General features: G+C 40.5%; 1 protein-coding gene and 1 long non-coding RNA gene across 3 annotated transcripts in view; one reads left to right on the top strand and one right to left on the bottom strand.

Moving 5' to 3' along the window:
• The window catches only part of LOC112821236 (uncharacterized), a 51,621-nt gene extending 42,780 nt beyond the window's left edge, over window positions 1–8,841 (bottom strand). The window contains exon 1 of the long non-coding RNA XR_003207392.2: window positions 8,731–8,841. This is a non-coding gene — a long non-coding RNA (uncharacterized lncRNA). The remainder of the gene's footprint in view (window positions 1–8,730) is intronic.
• EHBP1 (EH domain binding protein 1) overlaps window positions 1–27,446 on the top strand; it is a 715,801-nt gene that overhangs the window by 338,694 nt on the left and 349,661 nt on the right. Inside the window, exon 1 of one of the 2 annotated variants that reach the window (XM_073897642.1) lies at window positions 8,978–9,134. The exons of the other annotated variant lie outside the window; for it this stretch is intronic. The gene's annotated coding sequence lies outside the window, so the exon portion shown is untranslated. Of the gene's footprint in view, window positions 1–8,977; window positions 9,135–27,446 lie in introns of those variants that run through there. 2 annotated transcript variants of the gene reach the window in all.

Below are 27,446 nucleotides of genomic sequence, written 5' to 3'. Positions count from 1 at the left end.
AGGCCCAGGAAAAGGTAGTTGGGTTTTTATATATTGTTTTCAGTAAACACTTTTTTTTATTTTTAAAGATTTTTATTTATTTATTTGACAGAGAGAGAGAGAGAGCACAATTGGGGGGCGGGGTGGCAGGCAGAGGGAAAGGGAGAATCAGGCTTCCCACTGAGCAAGGAGCCCAACGCGGGCTCGATCCCAGGACCCTGGGATCATCACCTGAGGCGAAGGCAGACACTTAACGACTGAGCCACCCAGGTGCCCCCATTTTCAGTAAACACTTATTAGAGCTCTGAAGAGTTCCTCTGGAGCTCCATTTTACAAATTTTAGGCCCAGACACTGGGGAGATTGTCATGTGAGACTCTCAATGTATTACATTATGGACAGTATTGTGACAAGTTCTGATGGTTTATGTTAGGTGCTACATTCCTTTAATTGTGACTTTTATTTATTTATTTTTTAAGATTTTATTTATTCGTAAGACACAGAGAGAGGCAGAGGGAGAAGCAGGCTCCCTACCGAGCAGGGAGCCCAATGCGGGACTCCATCCCAGGACCCTGGGATCATGACCTGAGCCAAAAGCAGACGCTTAACCATCTGAGCCACCCAGGCACCCTTAATTGTGACTTTTAGAAAGAAAGCACAACATATACAGTTGACCCTTGGGCAATACCAGGGTTGGGGTCCCAACCCTCTGTGCAGTCAAAAATCCATGTATAACTTTTGACTCTCCAAAAACTTAACTACTAATAACCTACTGTTGACCAGAAGCCTTACTAATAACATAAATGATTGATTAATACATATTTTGTATGTTATATTATATACTGTATTCTTATAATAAAGCACCTAGAAAAAAGAAAATGTTACTAAAATTGTAAGAAAAAGAAAATACATTTACAGTACTATGAAAAAACCCACTTATAGGTGGACCTGTGCAGTTCAAACACATTGTTGTTCAAAGGTCAAGTGTATATATAATGTCTTCTCTATCTGATCTAACAATTCAGCATGTTACAGGGAGCTCATCGGTCTCTGGGGAGTCTCTTTCTATTTCTCACTAAGGCATGCTAGAATGAAACACAATTGTTACTCTGACCTTAGTTTAATTTGGGATTTCAGAATAAGAGCAAATGTCTTATTTTTGTTGGCCGAGTGTTCCAAGTGTTTAACAGTGTTAAAAGTTTTCTATAGCACTTTTAAAAGCTCAAATTTCACAACATCCAGCTCTTTTCTTTTGAATCCTGGTGAGAAACAAACTAAGGAACTCCGCAAATAGAGCCAGGCTTTCACCCCCACCTCTCTCTTCTCAGGATTTATCTCCACACTTTGACAACTGTTTGAAATCTCTGGTGGCCTATATTTCAGATCTCTTTGGACTAAATATATGTCATTGTCCTTCACAGTCAAAAATAACTTCTAGAAAGATTTCTGTTTATGGGGGTTGTACTCACAAAGAGTATCCAGCCCGAGGTCCAGTTGTCAGGTTGGTACACTCACTGCCCCAGACCCAGAAAATGCTGACTCAGACAGCTACTTTTGCCTTTCTGCTTCTACACTCCCACTCTACACTGTGACACCTTCCTGCTCCCTCCTTGAGGGCTGAGAAGCAGGGACTGGACCTTATATCAGTGACTAGATCCTTTCATGTGATCACTCTCAAAAGCCAGTACGTGATCCAGTGACTGGATTGGTACTGGTTGGTCATGAGTTTTCTCAGATCTGTTTTCTGATACCAAAAAAAGTAAGTTCCATGAATACAGAGAGCTTCCCTATTTCATGTTTACCACTGTACCTCATCATATAGAAAAATTCCTGATGCATATCATGTAATAAGTATTGGACCAATAAGTAAACAAAAAGGTAAGTGGATATGCCAATGGGGTGAGTTTTTCCTGAAGCTGAATTTACTCATTTTCAGAACTTCTAATATTATGTTCTTCTTACTTTTTCCCTTTATGATATGTTTCTTTTGTAAAAATTATTGTATCAGGTAAAAATGTTATTAGGAAGATTTTTAGGCAAAAGGGAAATATTAAACAACATGATATCTGTTCCCAAAATACTTGCACTCATCCATAAAACTCAGAATCTGGAAGTCACTCCCCTAGAGCATGTTCTTTCTTGCTGTTGCCTTGTCTCTTGTGATATTATCATTTCCTTCATAAAAGTTGCCTCAGGAGGGGTAACAAAAGGTTAATTTATATGAACCAAGATCAAAACCATAATTCAGATTCAGAATCAGCACGTTGTGGAGCAGCCACTTAGTGGCAGGCCCTGTGCCGCACACATTCACATGTTCTCTGGCTTAAATTCCGAGATTGGAGTTATTAGTATTTCTCCTTTACAGATGGAGTGAAAGTGGGCTAGATTCTGGGTGGTCCGCGTCTTCCCCCACACAAGGAAGATCTAGAGGGATGAGGAGGTCCAAAAGAGGTGAAGGGAAGATGTGGGACTAAACAGTGCTTTGCCAGTCAAGGGTGATTTGGTTGGGAAGAGAATGACACTGTGGTAAGAGTAAAGATGAGAAGGAAGAGTGAGCACGCTGTAGTTTGGAACAGAGTCCAGACTGACCTAAATGGAAAGCAAGCAGCAGATAGGAAGACTGTGGATGCCCAGACTGCCCAAGACCATCATTTTGCAAGCGTGAAGCTTCAAAAGTTGGTATGTTCTGAAGCTTGCTAACTTCTCAGGTTCCTATTCAGTCAGTCAATGGCCTGAAAGACATATTTGTCTCTGAATTTGTTTACTTGACTATTTTTGGCTTCACCTAATGTTGCTTGGGAAGATGAGTGTGCTCTTAACTGCTGGTCATGTTTTCCTATAAGAAAGATTCTCTTCAGACCTTAGTACACAAGCTTGTAGGTCTTTAAGCATAATCAGTCAATAGCTCTGTTGCCAAATGTGCACAGCCTTCCAAGTTTTCTATAAGAGCTCAGACTATTGAGTTAGAAATTTCCAAGAGAAGCAGAAGCCTAGCCTCTTCCAAGTGTCTAGCCCCGTCAATGTATATGTAAGCTCAGTGTAAAAACTGAATGACATTAATTTTATTATCGAGGTTTACTTTTTCCAGTGGTGAGAGCCTATGGATCTAAGGACATGTGTGCCATCGTTAACTCTGAGTCATCTCACTTGAAGAGTGAAAAGCTGATAAACTTGACAATATGTGTATATGTAAAGTGCCTTTTTCAATGACAGGTGGTAGGTGTTCAATAAATTGTAACTACAGTGGATTCTCATTATTTGTGGGCTCTGTATTGGTGAAGTCGCCTACTTCCTAAAATTTATGTGTAATCCCCAAATCAATACTCATGGCACTTTCCTGGTCATTCATGGACATGGGCAGAGCAGTGAAAAATTTGAGTCACCTGATATACACATTCCCAGCTAAGCTGAACAAAGTAACACTATTTTTGCTTAGTTCCCATACTATAAACAAATGTCTTTTTGTAATCTATTTGATGCCACATTTTCCACATTTTTGTGCCTTTTTATTGGTGATTTTGTTATTTAAAATGATTTCCAAGTGTAGTGCTGAAGTGCTTTCCAAGCTTTCTACACAAAAGAAGCACCTTTTAGAAAACAATGTGTGTTAGATAAACTTTATTGAGATATAAGTTAGAGTGTTCTTGGCCATGAGTTCAATGTTAATAAATGCATAATATATATTAAATAAGGAAATAAAGCATCTTTTAACGGGAACATACATAAAATAAAGTTATGCATTAATCAGTTAATGAAAATGTGACCACAGGCTCACAGGTATCTAACCATGCATTTTCTCTAGGAACGACAGTTTCATATTTGCTCATCAGTGTTCCCAGGGACTTTGCACCACAACTAGTGAGAATCTACTACATTTATTATTGTAGTCATTCAGGAACTATGTCGTTGCTGCCTAAGCCCAATCTGTTAAGAGTGTCAATGATTTTGTTAAGTTATATCAGATCCCACTGTCTTTCCTCTGCTTCTACCTTAACCAAGATTCTCAAAGTGGTGTTTCTTCATGGTCCCCATTCAGTGCAATGTCCTTTCAGTTCTTGAGCCAAACTTGTCTAGGTTAATAATCCCTGATTCATTTGTTAAGCTTGGCATGACCTCCATCCCCTACTCTTGCCAGACCTAGATACCCACTAGAGTGAATGATTTCTCAGATTGAATCCTCAAGTTGACTTCATAGCCCATCATCCTGGAATTCTGTGTCCAAGGATGAGGCCTGAGTGTCTAGATCACCACTGAATCTCATTATCTCTGCATAACCTACAAATGAGGATTTACCATGTGATAGGTATCCACCCTGTTAAGCTTTTACTCTCAAAAGGGAGACCCATAAAGAGATGTAATATAATGTAGTCAATGATGTGTAGATGATGCTGTGGGAGTGTGGTGGAGAGAGAGTAAATCCAGCAGGCAGCCTTTGCTGAAAAGTGATTAGAACCTAGTCTTGAAGAATAAGGAGTAGCCAGGAAAAGAAGAGGATGAAGGCTGTGTAAAGATATTTTGGATTGGGGCACCTGGGTGGCTCAGTCGGTTAAGTGTCCAACTCTTGATTTTGGCTCAGGTCTTGATCTCAGAGTTGTGAGTTCAAGCCCCACATGTACCCTACTTAAAAAAAAATGTTTTGGATAAATAGAACAGCATAAGTGAAGGCAAAGAAGCATGAAAAAGCATGGATTATTCTGAAAATCACAAACATTTAAGTATTGCTGGTTATAAGGCATGGAAAGAAGAGACATGGGAGATGAGTCTGGCTAGGGAGATCTGTCATGTCACCAGCCTATATTCATCATGTGGGTGATGGGGAGCCAATAAAACAGTGTAGCTCAAATACATGGCTGGATTTGAGTTATTCAAAGACCACCCTGATGTCTGTTTGGAGGATGAGTCTGAGGGGTGCCAACCTGGAGACAGCTTCCATTTTTCTAAGTTTCCAATAGTTCTGGTGGGAGATAGTGAGGTCTTGAGCTAGAGCAAAGGGACTGGAAGGCAGAGGCACATGATGTAGTAAAGTCAGCAGGCCTCAGTGATTGTATTAGTCAGGATATGATAGATCATACTACAGTAACAAAGGATCCTCCTCCATCTGAGTGGCCTATCATGAAGGTTATTTCTCAATCATGCAGTTGGCCAGGCTTCTTTGACTTGGTGACACTACCATTTCAAGACAAAAACCTCTGCACTCAACACAACAGGAGAAGAGGGGCGTTTCAGGTAAAGAGAACTGAGAAGGCTTTTCACTACCTTGGCCCACAAATAAGATGTGAATTTTTACTCATGTCTCATTGACCCATACTAGTCATATGGCTGCACTTAACTGTAAGTGGGATGGGAAGTATCGTTTCTAATATGCCCAGAAAGAAAAAAAGAATTGGATATTGGTGAACACTCGTGATGTTTACCATGGTCAAGGTCATGGTGGAATAGAGATGGGATAGCCAATGTAGCGAAATATGCACATGGCAGATGGAGAGGTGAAAGAAGTTTATGATAAACTTCAGATTTTTAGCTTGGAAAATAGAGGCTGATGGTGCCAGCCAGTGAGACAGGGAAGGCTGAAGGAGCACCATATTTGAGGGTAAAATAATGGTTTTTGGATACATGAAACATCCCTAGGGTAAACATTGTATCCAGAGATAAAAAGCAAAAGGTAGGGCGCCTGGGTGGCTCAGTTGGTTAAGCAACTGCCTTCGGCTCAGGTCATGATCCTGGAGTCCCGGGATCGAGTCCCGCATCGGGCTCCCTGCTCAGCAGGGAGTCTGCTTCTCCCTCTGACTCTCTTCCCTCTCATGCTCCCTCTCATGCTCTCTCTCATGCTCTCTCTCTCAAATAAATAAATAAAATCTTTAAAAAAAAAAAAAAAGCAAAAGGTAGCTTGGGGTAAAAGGTAGTGTGGGGCAAAGCTGAAGGCAGTTACAGTGTTTGAATAGTTCAGAAGGAGCAGTAACTGAATCATGGTCATGAGTGGGAGGCAAAGCAGATAAATCACCAGGAGAAGGTGTTTGGGGAAAAAAAATATAGGCTGGTGCTCAAGGCTGCTTTCAGCATCAGGCACACATTTTCCTGATGCTATGAAATATGTTAAAGGTGTCATTGAATGCCTGACTGTGCTCTGAACCTTAGCTAGCGACTGAGGTCCTGGTTTTCCATCTCTCTGTAGCCTTCTAGCCTCCCTGGGCCTGGATCCTGCTCCCATAAATGAGCCTTCTGTAACCTGGCTACATGTAGGCAACCCTCCGTCATCCCTGTCTAATCATACCTTGGAATATCTCTCACCTGGCATGGGCTAAGGCCATAACCATAACAGAGCTTGCTACCTCATTTTAGACTCTGCTTTTAGGCCCTTACCCCAGGTTTAAACTCTTGTGTAGGGACAGTTCCTCCAAACCCCATCCTGAGTCCCTCACAGAGGCCATTCTAGCCTTCCTGCCAACTCAGAAAACTGTGGTCCAGCTTGCCTCAGGCCATACCCTTAGGAATTTAAGAAGATCAGTAAAAGCAATGGTCTTGCATGTTTTTCCCAGAAAATATTTACTACCAATAAAGGATGAAATTTCTCTGAGATTCTAGAGTGAGAGGTGGGTGGCATTATACAGGAACCAGCCTGGAAGCAATAATCAGTGGAGAGGTAAACTTGCTCCCAGCTGGGCACAGGACTCCATGTCCAGAGTCCATGGCTGATATAACAGGGGACCAAGCCTAGGGAAGAAAGAATTGTGAGGAAGCTCACAGAGACTTCAGGAAATAGGTCAGCTGCCATACACATGCCCCCTGTACCAGGAGGAGGCTAAAAATCCATGTTCGAGTCTATAGAAGGACATGACAGATCCACCGTAACTGTAGGAATCAAGATTGGGGGTCCAGGAAAGTGGAGAGGCACTACAGCTTCAGGACACCAAGAGTCAGAGTTAGGCTGCAGACCTGCGTTGTTCTAGGAGTTCTGGTCTCAACAAGACAAGAACTAAGAGGGACAGTCTTCCCTGGACTGGAACCAATTAAAAAAAAAGAAGTAACAAATATGAAAAAAATACATTATGTACTGTAACACTGAATAAACGCAGGATATTGAAACTGTTTAAAAGCTAGTCAAGTAGGGGCGCCTGGGTGGCTCAGTCAGTTAAGTGCCTGACTCTTGATTTCGGCTCAGGTCATGATCTCCCAGTCAGAGTATCAAGCCCTGTGTTGAGCCCTGCTCCGTGCTGAGGGCAAAGTCTGCTTGTCCCTCTCCCTGTGCTTCCTCCCCACCACTTCTCTCTCTCTCTCTCTCTCTCTCTCAGATAAATAAATAAGAAATAAAAGCTACTCATGTAAAAATAGGCTTTATAGCCCCAATTTATGGGCAGGTGCTATGCTAAGTGTTTTATATACATTATTTTTTTCAATCCTCCCCACAACTATAAGAGGTACTATTATTATTTGCATTTTATGGATGAGGAAACCCAAGCTCACAGAATATCTAATTCAGGTCATGCAGCTAACTGGTAAGCAGCAGAGCCTGTGGTCAAGCCCATGCCTGTGTTGATTCCAAAGACACTTCCCCCAAACGGAGAACACTGCTGTGTCTCTGTTTTCACATGTCCAGCTGGGCTGTCTTCACTCGTGGTCTGCAGAGGTTAGTTCTGCAACACCAGCTCTTGTCTCTACTGTCAGCCAGAGAGCAGCCTGGGGAGGGGGGGGACCTTGAGGCTGATTCTGGAGGAGGGCTCCTTCCCCCACAACAAGCGCACAATGGCCAAGCTCTGGGCCTTATCTGGCAGCCCTCACATTCCTGCTGAGCGCCCCAAGCAGGACACATTCCTGACTGGGTGGAGGGAAGAATTCCTAGCATTCTTCAGCCGCTGTCCTCTGTCCTCACAGGAGCTCCTAATCTAAATGGGATAGAGGACAAAAAAAAAAAAAACAAAAAAACCTTCATTTCTAAGGTTTGGAATTACTCTGCATTAAGTCCTGCTCTCCAAACCAGGAGAAGGGAGGAACAAAGCGCTGGAGGGAGATTCAGCACCATTGAGACACATACTTTTCCTTATAACATGTTTTAGGATTGTGGAATCAGGAATTCACACTCTTTCTCAGTGGTCTCTAGGGTCTATGAGGTCCTTGCAATTAACCTTCATGGTTGACAGACAGTTTATATTGTTTCATTCTTATACATCATAGCATCCAAATATTAGTTATACTTTGAAAATAAAACAGTCCAGGGATGCCTGGGTGGCTCAGTCGGTTAAGCCTCTGCTTTCAGCTCAGGTCACGATCCCAGAGTGCTGGGATTGAGCCCCACATTGGTCTCCCTGCTCGGAGGCGGAGAGCCTGCTTCTCCCTCTCCCTCTGCCTGCCACTCCCCCTGCTTGTGCGCATGCTCTCTCTCTCTCTCTCTCTCTCTGGCAAATAAATAAATAAAATCTTTAAAAAAAAAAAAAGAAAAGGGCGCCTGGGTGGCTCAGTTGGTTAAGCGACTGCCTTCGGCTCGGGTCATGATCCTGGAGTCCCGGGATCGAGTCCCACATCGGGCTCCCTGCTCAGCAGGGAGTCTGCTTCTCCCTCTGACCCTCTTCCCTCTCGTGCTCTCTATCTCTCAGTCTCTCTCTCAAATAAATAAATAAAATCTTTAAAAAATAAAAAATAAAAAATAAAAAAAAGGAAAGAAAATAGTCCAGTTGTTTGTGTGAACATTACCTCTCTGCAAAGATAACACCTATTACTTTTATAAATAAATTTATATTATACTATGCTTTACCACTTACATTATCTCATTTCATCTTCATAAGGAATCTGTGAGATTGGTACTATTATTTCCATTTCATAGAGGAGAAATCTAATCTGAGAAGTCAAACAGCTGCCAAGGCAGAGGTGGCCTGTGACCAAATTTCCTGACTGCCCTCTACCATGTTTCACCCAAGGCCTCCATTATGTCATCACAGATGCTACAAGCTGGTAACTGGGAGTCTGCCCAGTTAGTGAGTAATATCTGATTCTCCTTCCCAGTGACAACTCCAGTGAGAGACTGGAGGTTGGGGGGCTAGGGGCTAGCTAGGGCCCAAGGTCAGATGTCCTTGTGGCCGTAGAGTATGAAACAAGAAAAGTGATCTAGCATCTTGAGAAGCTGAGTCAAAAAGCCAAGCCAACCACCTAAGCAATGATTTTCAAGGTATGGACTCTAACCAACTGGTAGGCCACAAGCATGTTCCACAAACTGATGCCCAAATGTTAAGTCTTTTCTTTGGATCTTACTAGCAAATGGCCCTTGATGCCCTACATTTTTTTTTTCTCTCTCTCTCTCTGTGTGTATGTGTGTGTGTGTGTGTTTGTTTGTCTAAAGGCTACTTACCAATAACTGCTGAATTGTCAAGAGTTGGTAGTATTTGGTATTCATAAATAAAAATTTAGCACATAACTAGAGTTTACTGAGGGCTTAACTAAATATTCACCTTGCTGCCAGGCAACACTTGGCAATATTTGCAAACTCCCACTATAAAAATGCACAGGCAGATTGCTGAATATCCTCAATTTGGGGGAAGATTGTTTTGTTATCAGTATCAGTGCTATATTGAGTTACTTGTTCTTTCCTGTGGTTACTATCTCTGCTTTTTCATTATAAGTTACCCTTCTTTACCTTCATCATCATCTATTGTTTTTGGGGTGTATTGTTCGATTAACCCCATGGTAGGATAGTGGTATCTATATGGATCAATACTATTTATGACCTCTAAGTTCCTATAACAAAATATTAACCCACATATGGATTACAGTACACACAAAAGCCATCCATACCAATATCGCTAAAGCAGATATATACATAATCTGAATAAAATGCGCTTGCACAGCAACAGGTTGTTGCTATCAGAGAATTCTTTGAAAAATAGGAAAGACTGGGGTGTGTGCTTCTTGGAGCATTTTGCCTCATGTAGGTGGGACTCAGTCAAAACAGTTTGGGAATCACTGGGTGGCGAGGGAAAACTTGGGTTCATTATAGTGGGATGGGAAGAACTACAGAGACCAGAAGAGAGTGAACATTTGAAGGAAGCCTAGGAGGCAGAAATTGGAGAGATTGAAGAAATTATGCCTACAGTGTCTTTTCCACATGGAATGTGGAAGGAACAGTTAAAAGTGAACGTGTCCCCAGGCTGCCCTATAGGGTAGTCTGGTTTGGGCACTGTGCAAAAATGCCCTGCCAGGGCAGGTGGGGGCTGAAATCCAGCTATCCTTTACTGACTGTGAACCCCAGTGCCAATGAAGAGAAACCTTTCTGTAACTTGCCTCTACAGAATGCCTTTTAGTAAATGATTTAAAAGTGCCCTTATGTGCAAATTATGGCCCTTGAGATACTCCAGGAAGTACTGGGAGACTCTTTTTTTTTTTTTTATGGATATACTGAAGGTGGCCACTTTTGCTCCCAACCAGAGAAGATGGCTGAGTAACCTAAGGATATTGAACAGGCATTCAAGTTAGGCTTGAAACTTAGAGAAGAGTCCAGTAATGTGCTTATATTTTGGCAAAGTCAGAACATGGGAAGTAAAGAACCTAGATATAAAATAAGGTCTTTCTTTAGTTTCTTGAAATGCCACCAAGAAAAACCTTCCAATACTGAAAAAAAAAAAAAGCCATCTGAAAGGAAGAACCCATGAAGAGATGTCTTCTTATCCTGAGAATCTTTGAGTTTGAATTCAGGCAAAAGGAAATCATCTGGTTATTATTACGAATTGAAAATTCCTTAAATGACGCAGGCCAAAATAGAGCCACCCTCTTCAAAAAGCAGTTCTAAATCTGTCCTGCCATATAATTTCATGAATACTTTATTATAAGCTTTACACCACTGTTAATCATTGTATGTGTCCCATTTCATAAAGTGATAATTGTCTTCAAGTAAACCTTAGTGAATAGTAAGATATCATTAAAGGTAAGGATGTAAAATAATGTTTAGTTTGGCTCCTGAAACTTAATCATCTTGGTTTCTTACCTTGTAACTATTGAGAGAGATTAGCTGACATTGTCCTTTTTCACAAACACATTTGGGTGACTGAGTTGCCATATTCCTTTCAGAATTCACATTTCCAAAATTCCAATGGTAGAGTCAATGGTTACCTTTATTTGATTTACCCTGATAACTGAGTGACTATTTATTTGGTATGAATAAAGCTGAGGGTTAGCCCATGTCTCCGGCATACTAGCTATGATCCTACAGGACTGTGTGGTTGGGAAATTCCTATGTGAGGTTGTTGGATTGTATAAGATCCATTATTTTTGTTTTACCTACCCACAAAAGTCCAAGCCATGTTTTGCTGGAAAAGCAGGGAGAAACCACAATGCATTAAAAAATAATAATAAAAAACATCCTGAAAACCAAAACAAATCAAAAAAACAAAACATGATCCCCCGCCTGTAGTCAGTGGGATTTAAATTCCCAAGGGCTATGGTCAAGTTCCATAACTTGCTCCCTTAAGCTGTGAGTGGGCAGGCCTACAGTAATCATTGTTTTTCTCAGTTCTTAACGGGCGCAAGGGCCAAAAGCCATCAAATACGGAAGCTTTGGAAGGTAAAGCTTTTCAAAGATCCAGATGAAGTAAGAAGGGGAAAATACTGTAAAAGCAATATTTATTCCCATCTTTTTTTTTTCCTCAAAATGGAATAGGGTGTGTTGCCTTGTTTCCCCTTTTGATTCATAACCTGGGGCTCGCACTAAAAAATAATAACACAGTAACTAGCACTGTAGAGTTCATAACATGCATCCGTATATGTTAGCTTATTTGAATTGCAAAATAGCCACTATTATTAGATTCATTTTAATACAGAGAGCACCGGGCCTTAGAGAGAGGCTCACTCAAAGCAACTCAGCTTGACAATTACAGCCTGGACTCCAAAACCCTTCTTCTGACCCTAAAGCCTATGTTTTGCATTTTATCAGCATAATCTAAAGCAAATGGTGTCCCTTTTTTATTTGACCTCCCATAATTCATACCAGTTTAATCAATCTCCAAATAATGGAGAACTGACTTAACTCTAACATCAATGTCATACCTATTAGTTAGTTCGGGAACCCAGAAGCCTCTTGGCTTCTTCTGCTGTTTTTACAACCTATGTAAGTATGAAAAGCTTGACAATACCATAACCTCCCCCAGAAAACCAAGGTGATGTTAACTTGCAATTCGTTCTAGAGGCTTTTTCTTCTTATCTGCTGCAAATTTTACATCACTGGTACCTGTACCTAATAAATTTTAGCCATTGTCATTCCTTTATAATCTGTTTAATTACTCTAGCATCATATTTTTTTCTTTGGATTATTTTTGTTTTCTATCTGTTTCATGTATTCCTCTACCCCATCTAACCCCAATCAGCTCTCTTAACATTTCAGGCTCTTGTTTGAAGGTCCTAGTAGGTAGCTAGCACCTGGAGGTCTTGGAAAATATCATGCCTTTTCATTATTGAAAGAGAATATATGGAAGAACAAATATTGTGAAAATGTCTATGCTACCTAGAGCAATCTACACATTTAATGCAATCTCTATCAAAATACCGTGAACTTTTTTTTAAAGAAATGGCAAATAATCCTAAAATTTGTATGGAACCAGAAAAGACCCCGAATAGCCAGAGCAATGTTGAAAAAGAAAAGCAAAGCTGGTGGCATCACAATTCTGGACTTCAAGCTCTATTACAAGGCTGTGATTATCAAGACAGTATGGTACTGGCACAAAAACAGACATATAGCTCAATGGAACAGAATAGAGAGCCCAGAAATGAACCCTCAACTCTATGGTCAACTAATTTTTGACAAAGTAGGAAAAAATGTCCAGTGGAAAAAAGATAGTCTCTTCAACAAATGGTGTCGGGAAAATTGGACAGCCACATGCAGAAGAATGAAACTGGACCATTTCCTTACAGCACACACAAAAATAGACTCAAAATGACTGAAAGACCTAAATGTGAGATAGGAATCCAACAAAATCCTTGGGGAGGACACAGGCAGCAACCTCTTCGACCTCAGCCTCAGCAACTTCCTAGAAATATCGCCAAAGGCAAGGGAAACAAGGGCAAAAATGAACTATTGGGACTTCATCAAGATAAAAAGCTTCTGCACAGCAAAAGAAACAGTCAACAAAACCAAAAGACAACTGACAGAATGGGAGAAGATATTTGCAAATGACATATCAGATAAAGGGCTAGTATCCAAAATCTATCAAGACCTTATCACACTCAACACTCAAGGAACAAATAATCCAATCAAGAGATGGACAGAAGACATGAATAGACATTTCTGCAAAGAAGACATCCAAATGGCCAACAAGACACATGAAAAAGTGCTCAACATCGCTCGGCATCAGGGAAATATAAATCAAAAACCACAAGGAGATACCACCTCACCCCAGTCAGGATGGCTAAAATTAACAAGTCAGGAAACGACAGATGTTGGCGAGGATGTGAAGAAAGGGGAACCCTCCTACACTGTTGGTGGGAATGCAAGCTGGTGCAGCCACTCTGGAAAACAGTAGGGAGGTTCCTCAAAAAGTTGAAAATAGAGCTACCCTACCACCCAGTAGTTGCACTACTGGTATTTACCCCAAAGGTACAAATGTAATGATCCAAAGGGGCACATGCACCCCAATGTTTATAACAGCAATGTCCACAATAGCCAAACTATGGAAAGAGCCTAGATGTCCTTCAACAGATGAATGGATAAAGAAGATGTGGTATATATATTCGATGGATTGTTATGCAGCCATCAAAAATGAAATCTTGCCATATGCAAGGCCGTGGATGGAACTAGAGAGTATTATGCTAAGCGAAATAAGTCAATCAGAGAAAGACAAGTATCATATGATCTCACTGATATGTGGAATTTGAGAAACAGGACAGAGGATCATAGGGTAAGGGAGGGAAAAATGAAACAAGATGAAACCAGAGTGGGAGACAAAACATAGTGGTGGGGGTGGGAAAGATGGGGGTGGCTGGGTGATGGACACTGGGGAGGGTATGTGCTATGGTGAGTGCTGTGAATTGTGTAAGACTGATGAATCACAGACCTGTACCCCTGAAACAAATAATATATTATATGTTAATAAAAAACTAATAATAAAAAAAGGAAGTGAATATATATACATATATATACACATATATATGTATGTCTATGTATACGTATATGTGTACGTATATTTGTGTGTGTGTGTGTATATATGTATATTACAAATTTCTCAACAGTAATAAAAGACTTAAAACAGAGACTCTTAATACAAAGTTTAAAAGTTGTACTGACAAAAACATTTTATTTATTTATTTATTAAAGATTTTATTTATTTATTCATGAAAGAGAGAGAAAGAGAGGCAGAGAGAGAAGCAGACTCCCAAGAAGCAGGGAGCCTGACACGGGACTCGATCCCAGGACCCTGGGATCATGACCTGAGCCGAAGGCAGACGCTTAACCATCTGAGCCACCCAGGAGCCCCTGACAAAAACATTTAAAAAAAAAATGGTATTGGCCAGTAACATTAACAGGGATTTGGACTGTTAAATTATGTAACAACTTGGATTTCAAGGTTAAATCTCAAACCATCACCAGCAAAGTGTGTTGTGCCAAACATCTAGAGGTCTGGAGCTAAAACCACAGCTAAACTGAGTCCTGGGCTGTATCTTAGTTTTGGTAGACCCAAGAAGCAAGAGGACAAGGCATGCTTCATCTGAGCATTTGTTCAGAGTACACTGAGCATAGTGATCGCCCCACCACAAATTACCCTCTTCCACGGTTCCCATCCAAATTCAAGTAAAAGAACTTGAGGAAATTTTTCTCCTCAAATGTTGAGGGATTTGTCCTTCTATGTGGTTTTTTATAAACCAAAGAAGAATCTTGAAGGTAAACATCTTCCTGCCTTGTGTCTTCTTTATGAACGCTTTCATTAGGCTAATGAAAATCATCAGGTGGGAAAGGAAAGTTCTGTTCCTCGCTGGAGATTTACTCCTGTAAAGACTGTCCAGCACAGTGTGCTGGCCATAGGGATTCAGAGTTCCTCCCTTCTCATTTTTAGTGACCCCTGGCTTCACCCACATCCCTCACCCTGCTCCACATCCCCTTATTCCTCAAATTACCAAATCTGAAGATAAATGAATTACACTGGGGCAAAGGAGAAAGGGAAAGGGGGCGGAGTAAGCCTCAGGTTCTGTATGAAGAGTCCTACAGATTAAGAGTTTTATTTTCCCTCGGGCGCCTGGGTGGCTCAGTCATTAAGCGTCTGCCTTCGGCTCAGGTCATGATCCCAGGGTCCTGGGATCGAGTCCCACATCGGGCTCCCTGCTCAGCGGGAAGCCTGCTTCTCCCTCTCCCACTGCCCCTGCTTGTGTTCCCTCTCTCGCTGTGTGTTTCTGTCAAGTAAATAAAATCTTTTAAAAAAAAAGTTTTATTTTCCCTCATCACTACTCACTGTTAGCTTATGACTTAAAATTAATCTTGCCATTTCTTGCAATATTTGGCAAACTGAATTCCCATCAGCAGATTTGGGAGGGGGGAGGAGAAAATGAGCACTTAAAAGTTATCATTGCTTCCGATACTGCCAATGTGTTTGCTGATTTCAGAACTGGTAGTGCATAAACCGGGAGGGGATTGAAGCCTCGGAGTTTAATGAGAGGTCACTAGATTCCAACAGTCAGAAGATCTGGGTTCTTCCAGGTGTGGACCATTGGGTAGCAGCTGACAGATGAATGGTCCTGAACCTGCACATTCCGGAGAGCTGCTCACACAGTAGTGCTCTACAGGGGGAATGTGAGGCTATTTGGTGACAAAGGACAGTGGCCTTACTGAAAACAGTAGTCTGGAAGTCAAGAATCATGGGACCAATTATAACCTAACCTTGTGGGAGGGGAGTCATTGTGCTTCACCTACAAAGTGGGGAGAATAACACATTGCCCAGCTTTCTTGCCAGGGCTGTAATGAATATCAAATAAGATAGAATATTTAAAAACCTGAACACATGTAAGATAGCATGACTGGAATGAGGCAGTGGTCTAAGTAACTGCTAATTTGACTTCTCATAGCACAATTCTATGCTATTGACAGTCTTGATCTGAAGTCTGACAAATTCATTTGTAGAAAATCTGGCTTTGCCAGAAACATTGACAGGCCATTCATAACCAACTCTTTTGTGCTTAAGAGCTACATAAAATAGTAGTTCTACATAAATACATAAAATAGCTAGAACAACATAAAATACTGAAAAAGTGTTTTTTTCCTTCCATTAGTTTTGCACCTGGAAGGAAATACCTAGGCTCTGAATGAATAGTAGTGAGATGCTGGGAAGGCTGTATCATGTCACAAGAGGAAATTAGAGGACAGGAAGTTAGGGTAACACCTCAGAGAACTTTGACCAGGATAAGGAAGGGGTGGGGCACCTGGGCATATTTATCCCAGAGAAAAAAATGTTATGGGAAGAACAAAAATGCTGCCATAAAATATTGCAAGGGCTGTTACAGAGGAGATGATTAGATACTCTGTTCCATGAGGCAGATCACTGAGTGAGCACAAAATGAAGATGTTGGATTGAACGATCTCTGAGTTCCCTTAAACAAAATTCTGGCATTCCAAAGTTACAAGGAGAGAAGCTGTGGCTCAGCACAAGGGACTACTTTCCATAAATAAGAGTTCTCCTTCAGTGGACAGAGACACCCAATCTTGAAGATATTTTGACATTCGGAAGGAGTCTGGATTGCCATTTAAGAAGGAAGTGGAGGGCGTGCCTACGTTCTGAATAACTTGAACTCTGTGACAGTGTAGCCTCTCCGATTCTAGGATATTTTGATTCTTTAGTAGGATGTATCATAGAAAGTGCTAAATAAGGTGTCTATGTGTCCTTCATTGTCAGTGGGGGTAGATACTGTCTAGGTCGTGATTGTTGTCATTCTCCTTTTCTCCCTGGCATTGAAATTGCTAAGAAGCAGCTTTTCCAGTGCATTTGAATTAATAGCCTTATTTTCTACTTTATTTGGGGTTTTTTTTTGATGATTGTTCATTGTAAACAGCTATGAACAGTTGTTTGTATAGCAACTACAAAACCAAAGCTGCTTCCAAGCTTGCACCAAGAAAATGCTATGCTCAGCCTGGAATGAAGGTATCATTGGATTCTGTTTTGCACATAGCATATGATAAACTGATTGGCAAAGTCTAGAAATAAATCAAGATCATCCTGATGTTTAGAAATCTGACAGACAGATGGTACCAACACATTTCAAGCTCTTAACTAGGTCATAGTCTTATAATGAGTTATGATGTATTCTGACCTTCCGGGCAACTATCCTGCCTGCCTTTAGGACAATGTGTTGCTGGATTTGGGGGAAAAAGTTCATCATCAACAACTATAAATTTTCCAACTAGAAGAATAGGATTAACAATAGCAAATAGCAAATAACTGGATACCTTATTAACACTGAAGTGAAGCTCATCCCAACAGTTATGAGGAAGCTAAACATGTAAATGTCATGCACAAGATCAAGAACAACTGTTGTACACTAAACAAGTAGAGGAAGTAGAAGACAGAAGGTCAAAAGAAACAATGGATATATCAAGACAGTTTCAGCTGCAAATGCCAGAAAACCCACCTCAAAATGGCCTTAGCAAAGGATATTTATTGACTTACATAACTGAAAAGCTCAGTCTTGGCTGGACTCAAGGATGCAGGTGATGTCCAGACAACATTCACACCCCACATTCCCTTGATCTCTCTATCTCTCTCTTGGCTTCATTCTCAGCAGGTTCTTTTCACTTTGTGGCCCACTAGAAACTCCAGGCTTATATTCTTCCCAACTCCAAGTCAAATAGAGACAGCACCTCTTTCCCAGCAATTTCAGCCCAAGGCCCTAAATTCAGTTTCACTGGCTTGGCTTTGGTCATGTGCGCTTTCTTCACTAATGGTAGTGGCCTAGGTTTATGTGAGTAAGGTCAGCACCTAACCCACAAGGACAGAAAATGAGAGGACCAGGGAAGGAGGAGGAATGAATGCTGGGCAAGCAAAAACCACTGATGTCCATTTGCCTAGAAGAGCTTCAAGCAATGTGGTAACATCACGAATGGCTGGGAAACTTCTACAGGCTATAGTCCCAGGCAGCTGGAGATCCAGACTTTGCCATTTTATGAGTAGAAGCTTCAGTCCCATCATAGTTGAGGATACAAGAGCTCTAAACACCAACCAGTTCTGGGGTTTGAATGGCCTTTAGTCTAAGAATGGATATCAGGCACATTTGGCACAAGAAGATCCCATGTTTTCAGAGTAGCCTTATTAGGCACAAGTGCACACACATCGGAACATATCAATTGTGCCATCTTAGGAAACAACAACTCTGTGAGGGTTTGTGGGTGTGCATAAATGTTCAAATGCAAGTGTCAGTGGTCTTGATGCTATATCATTGAAAAGCCCTGAGAAGAGCACAATAGCCAAGCAACGGTCCTGGAAACTAATCTTTCATGTGGCAATGGATAGAAAAGGGAGGGGACAGTAAGTTAAAAAACCTGGGCTAGACTCCTCTCTGTGGGAGTGGGGCGAATCACTCTTTGGGAAAGAAGAAAGGTAGTAACTCATGGCTTCTGCTTCATTTTGGAGGTGGATGGGTAAGTCTGGATAAAGTAAAGCTTTTTAGCAAGTTGAAAAATGGGTTCTTCAGTCAAGGAAGGGAAAAGCCACTGTGGGAGAAACAAGGGAAATGCTCTAGTTCTCTGAGGGCTTAAAATGAGCCATTGGGTTTTAGGAGCTGTTATTTTGACTTTGAGCACATGGAGAAGACATTGGCATATGTGTCCCTTCTGCCCACTATTACCAAACTTTTAGTTACAGTCAGGTGTAGATATGCCTTTTAACAAGTATTTGTATTTCTTAATGATACAGAAAGCATGAAGTCCATCAATGGCTTATGAGGAAAATCATGCTCCTATTTTCTAGCCTCCTCTTCCATCAAGTCCAGCAGGGAAGAAAGAAAGGAAGAGAGAGAGAAAAGAAAGAAAAGTTAGATAGAAAAGGAAGGGAGGAAGGGAATTCCATATATTACTTTGCTAGGGTTGTCCTAACAAAATTCCACAGACTGAATGGCTTAAACAATGGAAATTTATCATCTCACAGTTCTTCAGGTTAGAATTCTAAGATTGGTGTCGACAGTAGTGGTTCCTTCTGAGCGCTGTGAGGAAGAATCTTCCATGTGTCTTCACTAGCTTCAGGTGGTTTGCTGGCAATCTTTGGCATTCCTTGCCTTGTAGATGCATCACCCCAATCTGTGCCTTCATCTTCACATGGTGCTCTCCCCATGTGGTTGTCTGTATCCAAATTTCTCCTTTTAATAAGGATACCAGTCATATTGGATTAGGGCCTATCCTAATGATCTCTTCTTAACTACCTCTTCAAAGACCTTAATTCCAAATACAGGCACATTCTGAGGTACTGGGTTTAGGACTTCAACATATAGATTTTGGAGGGTGCACAATTCAGCCCCTAACAGTCCATAATCCTTCTTATTATTCCAGAAGTTATAAGTGGCTGCAAACTTTGCTACAGTGTTTGAATTCTAGAACTAAATATAAGCTTAGTACTATAATAGGGGTTGGGGGGGAGGGTGTACACTTCAGAATTCCCTCTTTCCCATCACTGAGATAATCATGGTGACTGAAGGATAAAAGACCAGATTCTTCCAGCTTGAACGATTTTATATCTTTTTTTTTTAAAGATTTTATTTATTTGAGAGAGAGAGAATGAGAGATAGAGAGCACGAGAGGGAAGAGGGTCAGAGGGAGAAGCAGACTCCCCACTGAGCAGGGAGCCCGATGCGGGACTCGATCCCGGGACTCCAGGATCATGACCTGAGCCAAAGGCAGTTGCTTAACCAACTGAGCCACCCAGGCACCCACGATTTTATATCTTTTAAAGCAAAAATTGGAGGAAAATCAAAATTCCTTTTGTATAAAGTGACCGATTCTTTGACTTTCCAAGGTATGGGAGAGGAAAACTCTTTGTTTCTTTACTCTCAGTAGGGACAAGTGAATACAGTACTTCTCTTTCCACTCCCCCTCTGTGGAAGAGGGGCATGGGAATTGGGTGGGTTAATTCCTAACTTGGCTTTTGAGAGCAATGTCTCCTGTTTCTGATACAAACCAATTGATCACATGTTGCTGCCAATGCACGCTTGCCTAGTGTGAGTGAGGCTTTGTGCTGAACAAAAGGAAGACAGCCCTACTTTTAACCACAGTCAAGTCCTCTGTGGGACAGACAGGAATAACATGCATGATTGCAACCCATAAGTAATACACCTCATGTCATCTGCATTTTGCTTACTCTTTAAAACAGAGACTGTTATTCCTGGACAAGTCAGTGTTAATCCTAGACTCCTAACTTCAGGGCCAGTTCTTTCGGGGAGTGGCATTTCCCTTCACCTCTTCCTCTCTCTATATTTTCAGTCCAGCCAAGCATAAATAAGTAGGCAATTTCTACCCTGATCACTGAAGCTCTAAAGATAGGGCACTGAACCCACTAAATGATGAATACATGCCATATGGAGCTAACGGCAAGTTCGGATGTAAATTATCTCCGTGTTGCTCTCTGCATTGCAGATAAAAAGTCCCTTGTGTCATCTCTTTGTACTGAGCTGTGTGTATCTGAAAACAGCTAAAATCACTGAGAAAAGTGGAACATTTAATTTCATATTAAAAAGACAGGGTATTGCCTGTATTAATGATTAGTGAATGTTTTTAAAACATTGATGTTGCGCACAATTGATTTCCTTGGAATCTTGTATTTTAAGCAAATGTCTGAATCCTTCTAGCCAACTGTATTGATTGTGCACTGCAGTGCACAAAAGTTGGAGTCGTAAGCCCCTAGTTTGGGTTCCTGTGCTGAGAATAACAATTGCCAAACATTTACTGAGTTGCAAGCAACTGTTCTAGGCAGTTTATGGAAGTTATATCATTTACTTTTCACAACAACTTTAGAAGACAGGTCCTATTATTCCCACATTATATATAAGAAAACCACTCAAATAGTTATGAGAAGAGTTGGATTCAAATCCACGCTGTCAGCTACAAAGTCCATGCTCTTTCCACTACTCCATGTGACCTCTTGCCTTCTAGCTGTTTTAACCTGAAGCAGATGCAAATACTTTCTTGGTCTCTTTTTCTTTATTCTTAGGGGAATTGAATGAAATATTCTCTAAGATCCTTTCAACTTCTAAACACTCTGTGATCACTCCCTTTTTACTTTTCAAAATGTAAGTCTTTTGTTTAAATACTGCCTTCCTTCTTTACACCCTAAGATAATCCTCTTGTCGATGGAGGGAGGGGCATAAATTCTTGAGTCAAAGATTAGAAATTATAAAGTTCAGAAACTGTTTTGCCTTGGACTCATCTTCCTGCTGTCCTATGTGCAGTCTTCTACGAATGCAAAAGGGGCATCAGGAATCCCAGTTTCTTGCGGAGGTCCTGAGGGCCTCAGACAATGTATGGATGAGCTGCGTGATGTATGGGTTGTCCCTCTGTGTAGAAATATAAACTATTTAGGAATACAAGTAACCACTTATTATCTGCCTAATTTTCTGGGTATTCTTACCTATATTCAATAAAAATACATTTGCAACATGGCATATTAATTTCTCATGAAGCTTTCCCAAACTTTTTTTTTTTAAAGATTTTTTATTTATTTATTTGAGAGAAAGAGAATGAGAGATAGAGAGCACGAGAGGGAAGAGGGTCAGAGGGAGAAGCAGACTCCCTGCCGAGCAGGGAGCCCGATGCGGGACTCGATCCCGGGACTCCAGGATCATGACCTGAGCCGAAGGCAGTCGCTTAACCAACTGAGCCACCCAGGCGCCCTCCCAAACTTTTTTTAATGGATTGATGTGCCAAGCTAAATACAAGAGGCTAGCTATGTTCTCTATGAGAGCATTTGTAAGCATTCCAACACAAAGAACAGAAATATTACTTTAAAATACTCCTAGGGATTCCTGGCTGGCTCAGATGGTAGAATATGTGACTCTTGATCTTGGGGTCATGAATTGAAGCCTCATTTTGGGTTCAGAGTTTACTTAAAAAAAAAAAAAAAAGATACCCCTAGAGGGCTCCAGAATCTGCATAGGATGGCTATGGAAAGATTAAGAGGCAAGAGTGAGTGTATCCTTATAAAGTCTGAGGTTGAGAAAATTCAAGGAAAGATAGCAAGAGTGATCTAGTCCCAAAGTAGTTCCTGCTGAAATTTTCAAAGGAATGAACTGTAGATGACTTCTTCACCAGAGTGAGTAAGTATACAGAATATTAGATGTGCCTACTTTTGAAAGATGAAGAGGAACTTTCATAAAAAAGTAGACTCTGGAAAAGACTCTTCAGCTTTCCTTTTCATTGGAACTTGATCCTCACTAAAGCAGAGTAATGTTATAACTAGCAGCAGATTTAAAAATAAAAATGAGTGATCTATTTCAGGCTCTGATTTTTGGCTTGAGAGATAATTAAAGAAAGCAAATTATTGGGTGTATAGTTGGATATTTTAGATAGCATGAGTGATCAATACCATCTCCTCCCTTATACTTTGTTAATTTAATCAACAAGTTATATACTATATTCTCCCTTCAGAAGGGACAGAAAAGAAGGAAATCAGCATTTACTGAGTACTTTTCATATGTTAGACACATTATTTTATTTTCTTCATCACTTTGCCTTTCCTCCAACCCACCTCTGATCATAAAGTATAAACAGCCACTTTTGAAATAGACAAATCAATATAGGATCTTTTTTTCATCTTCTCAACAACCTGGAAATTGTGCATTAATTTTCCTTTTCTGTAGAGCAATGATACAGGAGTGGATTCAAGTTTCAGAATGACTATTCTGGCCTTGATTCATGGAGGGCACTGGTTTGAGTGTTGAGAAAGCTGTTTGCATGCAACCCTAAGTAAGGAAGTATGTAACCATCCAGACATACTCAGGAGTCCTGGAATTACATGTATGCATCATTTGGAGCCTGTTATGTTTTAATAGTTACTAATCCAGCACAAATATTTTTTTAAGATTTATTTATTTGAGAGAGAGGGGCGCACACAAGTGGGGGGGCAGAGGGAGAGGGAGAAGCAGACTCCCCACTGAGCAGGGAGCTCCGGGGGGGGCTCCATCCCAGGATCCTGAGATCATGATCTGATCCATAGGCAGATGCTTAATCAACTGGGCCACTCAGGCACCCCAGCACAAATATTTAAAAATTTAAATGAACTTGGGGTGCCTGGGTGACCCAGTCCGTTTAGCATCTGACTCTTGATTTCAGTTCAGGTCATGATCTCAGGGTCATGAGATCAAGCCTCAGGGCTCCGTGCTAAGTGGGGAGTCTACTTGAGATTCTCTCTCCCTCTCCCTCTGCCCCTCCCCACTCTCTAAAATAAATAAATAAAATCTTTAAAAAAAAGAACTTTCAAGGTCTGTAGTCATTTTTATTGAAAAGGACCCTTAACTGCAATAAAACTCAAGTCAATCTCATTGATTAAGACAGAAGTCTCAGAGCACCTGGCTGGCTCAGTCAGTAGAGCGTGTGGCTCTTGATCTTGGTGTCATAAGTTCGAGCTGCATGTTGAGCATAGAGATTACCTAATAATAATAATAAAAAAAGACAGAAGTCTCAATACCTTATAGTGAGCTGTAGAAATAAATAAATATCTGTAAGTATAACCTCAACACAGAAAATGTCAAGTGTGATAGGAAAAAAACAAACAAAAGTAGGCTAGTTCAGAATCTATTCTGATACATCTCCCTGAAACAAAATTTCTGCTAATAATTTTTAAAAATTACAAGTGTTGTGGCAACCTGGCTGGCTCAGTCAGTAGAACATGTGACTCTTGATCTTGGGATCCTGAGTTCAAGCCCCGCATTGGGTATAGGGCCCATTTATTTATTTTTTTTTTAAGATTTTATTTATTTATTTGAGAGAAAGAATGAGAGAGAGAGAGAGAGCACATGAGACGGTCAGAGGGAGAAGCAGACTCCCTGCCGAGCAGGGAGCCCGATGCGGGACTCGATCCCGGGACTCCAGGATCATGACCTGCAGTGGCTTAACCAACTGAGCCACCCAGGCGCCCTATAGGGCCCATTTAAAACAAGAAGAAAAGACAAAAATATTTTTTTAAAAATTACAAGTATTTGTTTTCATGAGCAAGACCACAAATCTTCTGGCCACATTATGATTACATTAATATCAAATCCTGACTAAAGTTTTCCCAATGAAACCACCTTATTGTACATTTATCTGTCCTTGTGTTTAAAGTGAGTTGTAGTCCTTCATGCATGAATGATAAAAATAGACACAGAAAACAATTAAACTATTAGTAAAATAGCAGTAGATTTTGTAACTTTAGGAAGTGAAAAGCTGTTATTTATCAGGATTTTCTAATAGTATTTCTTCATATGGCAGAATTGGTATGCATGTTTTTTTTAAAGTCTATAAAGAAATTGTCATAAGTCTGCTTTTTGATCACATTGGTATTGTCTATAAATAATTGAAATTTTAGGGAGACATGTCCAGGACTAGATGTACTTTTAGTAATCTAGGAAATTGTGAAAACAGTCTGGTTACCTGCAGCACTGCACTTAGTGAATGGAGCCTCTGGGTCCGTCCTTTGGAGTAGTTTAAAGAGCCCACCTGGGAATGTTGAAGTGCATGTATTTTTTAAAAATATGGTATTTGACTTTTTAAAATATAATATGATTGTAAACTTTTAATTTTTTCTTTTTTTATTCAATTGTATAATTAACACATAGTATTATATTATTTTCAGGTGTACAATATAATGATTCAATAATTCTATACATTGCTCAGGGCTCATTACGATAAGTGTGTACTGGGGCACCTGGGTGGCTCAGTTGGTTGGGCGTCTGCCTTCATCTTAGGTCATGATTCCAGGGTCTTGGAATCGAGCCCCGCATTGGGCTCTCTGTTGAGCGGGGAGCCTGCTTCTCCCTCTCCCTCTGCCTGCTGCTTCCCCTGCTTGTGCTCTCTTACTCTCTGTCAAATAAATAAATAAGATCTTAAAAAAAAAAAAGTAAGTAAATACTCTTAATCCTCTTTATTTCACCCATCCCCCCACCAAGCTCCCCTCTGGCAACCATGAGTTTGTTCTCTGTATTTAAGAGTCTGTTTTCTTTGGCACCTGGGTGGCTCAGTTGGTTAAGCTACTGCCTTCAGCTCAGGTCATGATCCTGGAGTCCCGGGATCGAGTCCCACATCGGGCTCCCTGCTCAGCGGGGAATCTGGTTCTCCCTCTGACCCTCTTCCCTCTCGTGCTCTCTATCTCTCATTCTCTCTCTCAAATAAATAAATAAAATTTTAAAAAAGCGTCTGTTTTCTTGTTTGTCTCTTTTCTACTTTGTTTCTTAAATCCCACATACGAGTGGGAAATCATATGGTATTTGTCTTTCTCAGTCTGACTTATTTCACTTAATATTATACTCTCTAGGTCCATCCCTGTTGTTGCAAATAGCATGATCCCATTCTTTTTTTATGGCTGTGTAATATTTATCTATAAATATATCTATATATCAATGTCTATATCTTATATCTTCCTTATCCATTCATCTATTAATAGACTCAGGTTGCTTTCATATCTTAGCTATTGTAAATAATGCTGCAATAAACATAGGAGTGTATGTATCTTTTTTTTTTTTCATTTATCTTTTTGAATTAGTGCTTTCATTTTCTTTGGATAAATACCCAGTTACTGGAATTATTGGATCATAGGGTAATGTGATAATCTCATTGTGGTTTTGATTTGCATTTTCCTGGTGATTAGTTATACTTTTGTTTCCCTTGCCTGAGGAGATATTTCTAGAAAAATGTTTCTATGGCTGATATCAAAGAAATTACTGCCTTTGTTTTCTTCTAGGAGTTTTATGGTTTCATGTCTTACATTTAGGTCTTTAATCCATTTTGAGTTTATTTTGTGTGTGGTATAAGAAAGTGGTCTAGTTTCATTTTTTGCATGTAGCTGTCCAGTTCTCCCAACACCATTTGTTAAAGAGACTGTCTTTTTCCCATAGTAAATTCTTGCCACCTTTGTTATAGATTAATTGACCATATAAGCATGGCTTTTGAATTAAATAATTCAAAGCAATTACTGCATAAGATTGTGAACAAATCCTGACCAGTTACCAGACGTGGAAGGATCTAGTAGCCAAGAATTCATGATTTTAAAACTTTTTCCCAGTAGGGGTTGTTGTTATGTCCCTCAATCAAATGCTTAACTAACCATATATATGTAGTCAAGGTTAGGAAACTGGAGTAGACTGAAAAAGAAATTCAAATACCACTGGAAACCTTTTCAAAGAAAAGATCCTGCCTTCTCCCTACAAACTAATCAAATTTGAAACCCACAGTGTTTGGAATTTTCTGGCTGACCTCAGCTGAAATGAAAATGCCAGGGAGAGGAGGCAGGTGCAGTGATGACAGATTTGTATAGTTCTAGGTTTTTTGGCTATTGTCAACAAATTTTGGAAGATCAAATGAAGAGCCCAAGTTGCTCCACACAGAAAGAGGGTCTTAACTTTTTTTTTTTTAAGATTTATTTATTTATTTGAGAGAGAGAGCGAGAGCAAGCGCGTGTGCACGTGCACGAGTGGGGGAGGGGCAGAGAACGCATCTCAAGCAGACTCCCTGCTGAGCATAGAGCCTGATGCAGGGCTCCATCTCATGACCAATGAGATCATGATCTGAGCCAGATCATGAGTTGGATGCTTAACTGAGCCACCCAGGCGCCCCTAACTTTTTTTTAAAAGAGTAAATTCTCTTTCTCTAAACCAATCTAAAGGTCCTTTTCTTCTTTATCCTTTATAAACCCAATGTATTAGTTAGGATTATGTACCTTTACATGTGACAGAAAAAAAACCCCACAGAATAACTATGGCCTATGTGATTATTTCTGTTTCATATAAAAGAAGTCTGGTGGTAAGCAGTTTAGGGTAAATTGTACTTGTTCTACAAATTTGTGAGGGACCTAGATTCCTACCAACTTGCCACTTGCTATCCTTCATCCTCATGGTCCAAGATAGCTACTAGAGCTCTAGCCAATCCACCTATGTCTCAGCAATACAATGGAGGGACCAGGAAAGGTACATTCCCTTCCTTTGAGGAGACTTTCTCGAAGTTACAACAAGACTTAGCCTAATTTAGGCACAAGCCATATGTAGCTGCAAAAGAGGCTGGCAGGTCTTCAGCTGAGTGGAAATGGTTCAGTCAAATCTGGGTTCTAACTGCTAGAGAAGAAAAAGAGAATGGATATTCAGAGGTAAGTAACAATCTTTGCCTCCAAATTTTGGCTGGGGTCCAGGAAAACCTAGAACACACACTTCCTAAATCCGAGGGTAGAGCACTTTCACATTTTAAATTTCTGTGTTAGAATACTATATTCTGCCAAGCTCTCCAGCATATTTAGTTGTCTTGTGATGTTTGGTTAAATGTAGCTGCAGAATAGTATAATTGGTGAATGCCTTT

This window comes from Callorhinus ursinus, unplaced genomic scaffold (genome assembly GCF_003265705.2).
Source record: "Callorhinus ursinus isolate GAN/ISIS: 27379988/994484 unplaced genomic scaffold, GSC_fseal_2.0 scaffold10, whole genome shotgun sequence".
Lineage (NCBI taxonomy): Eukaryota > Metazoa > Chordata > Mammalia > Carnivora > Otariidae > Callorhinus > Callorhinus ursinus.
Note: the sequence above shows the minus strand (reverse complement) of the source record. Positions and strands in the feature narration are given on the sequence as shown.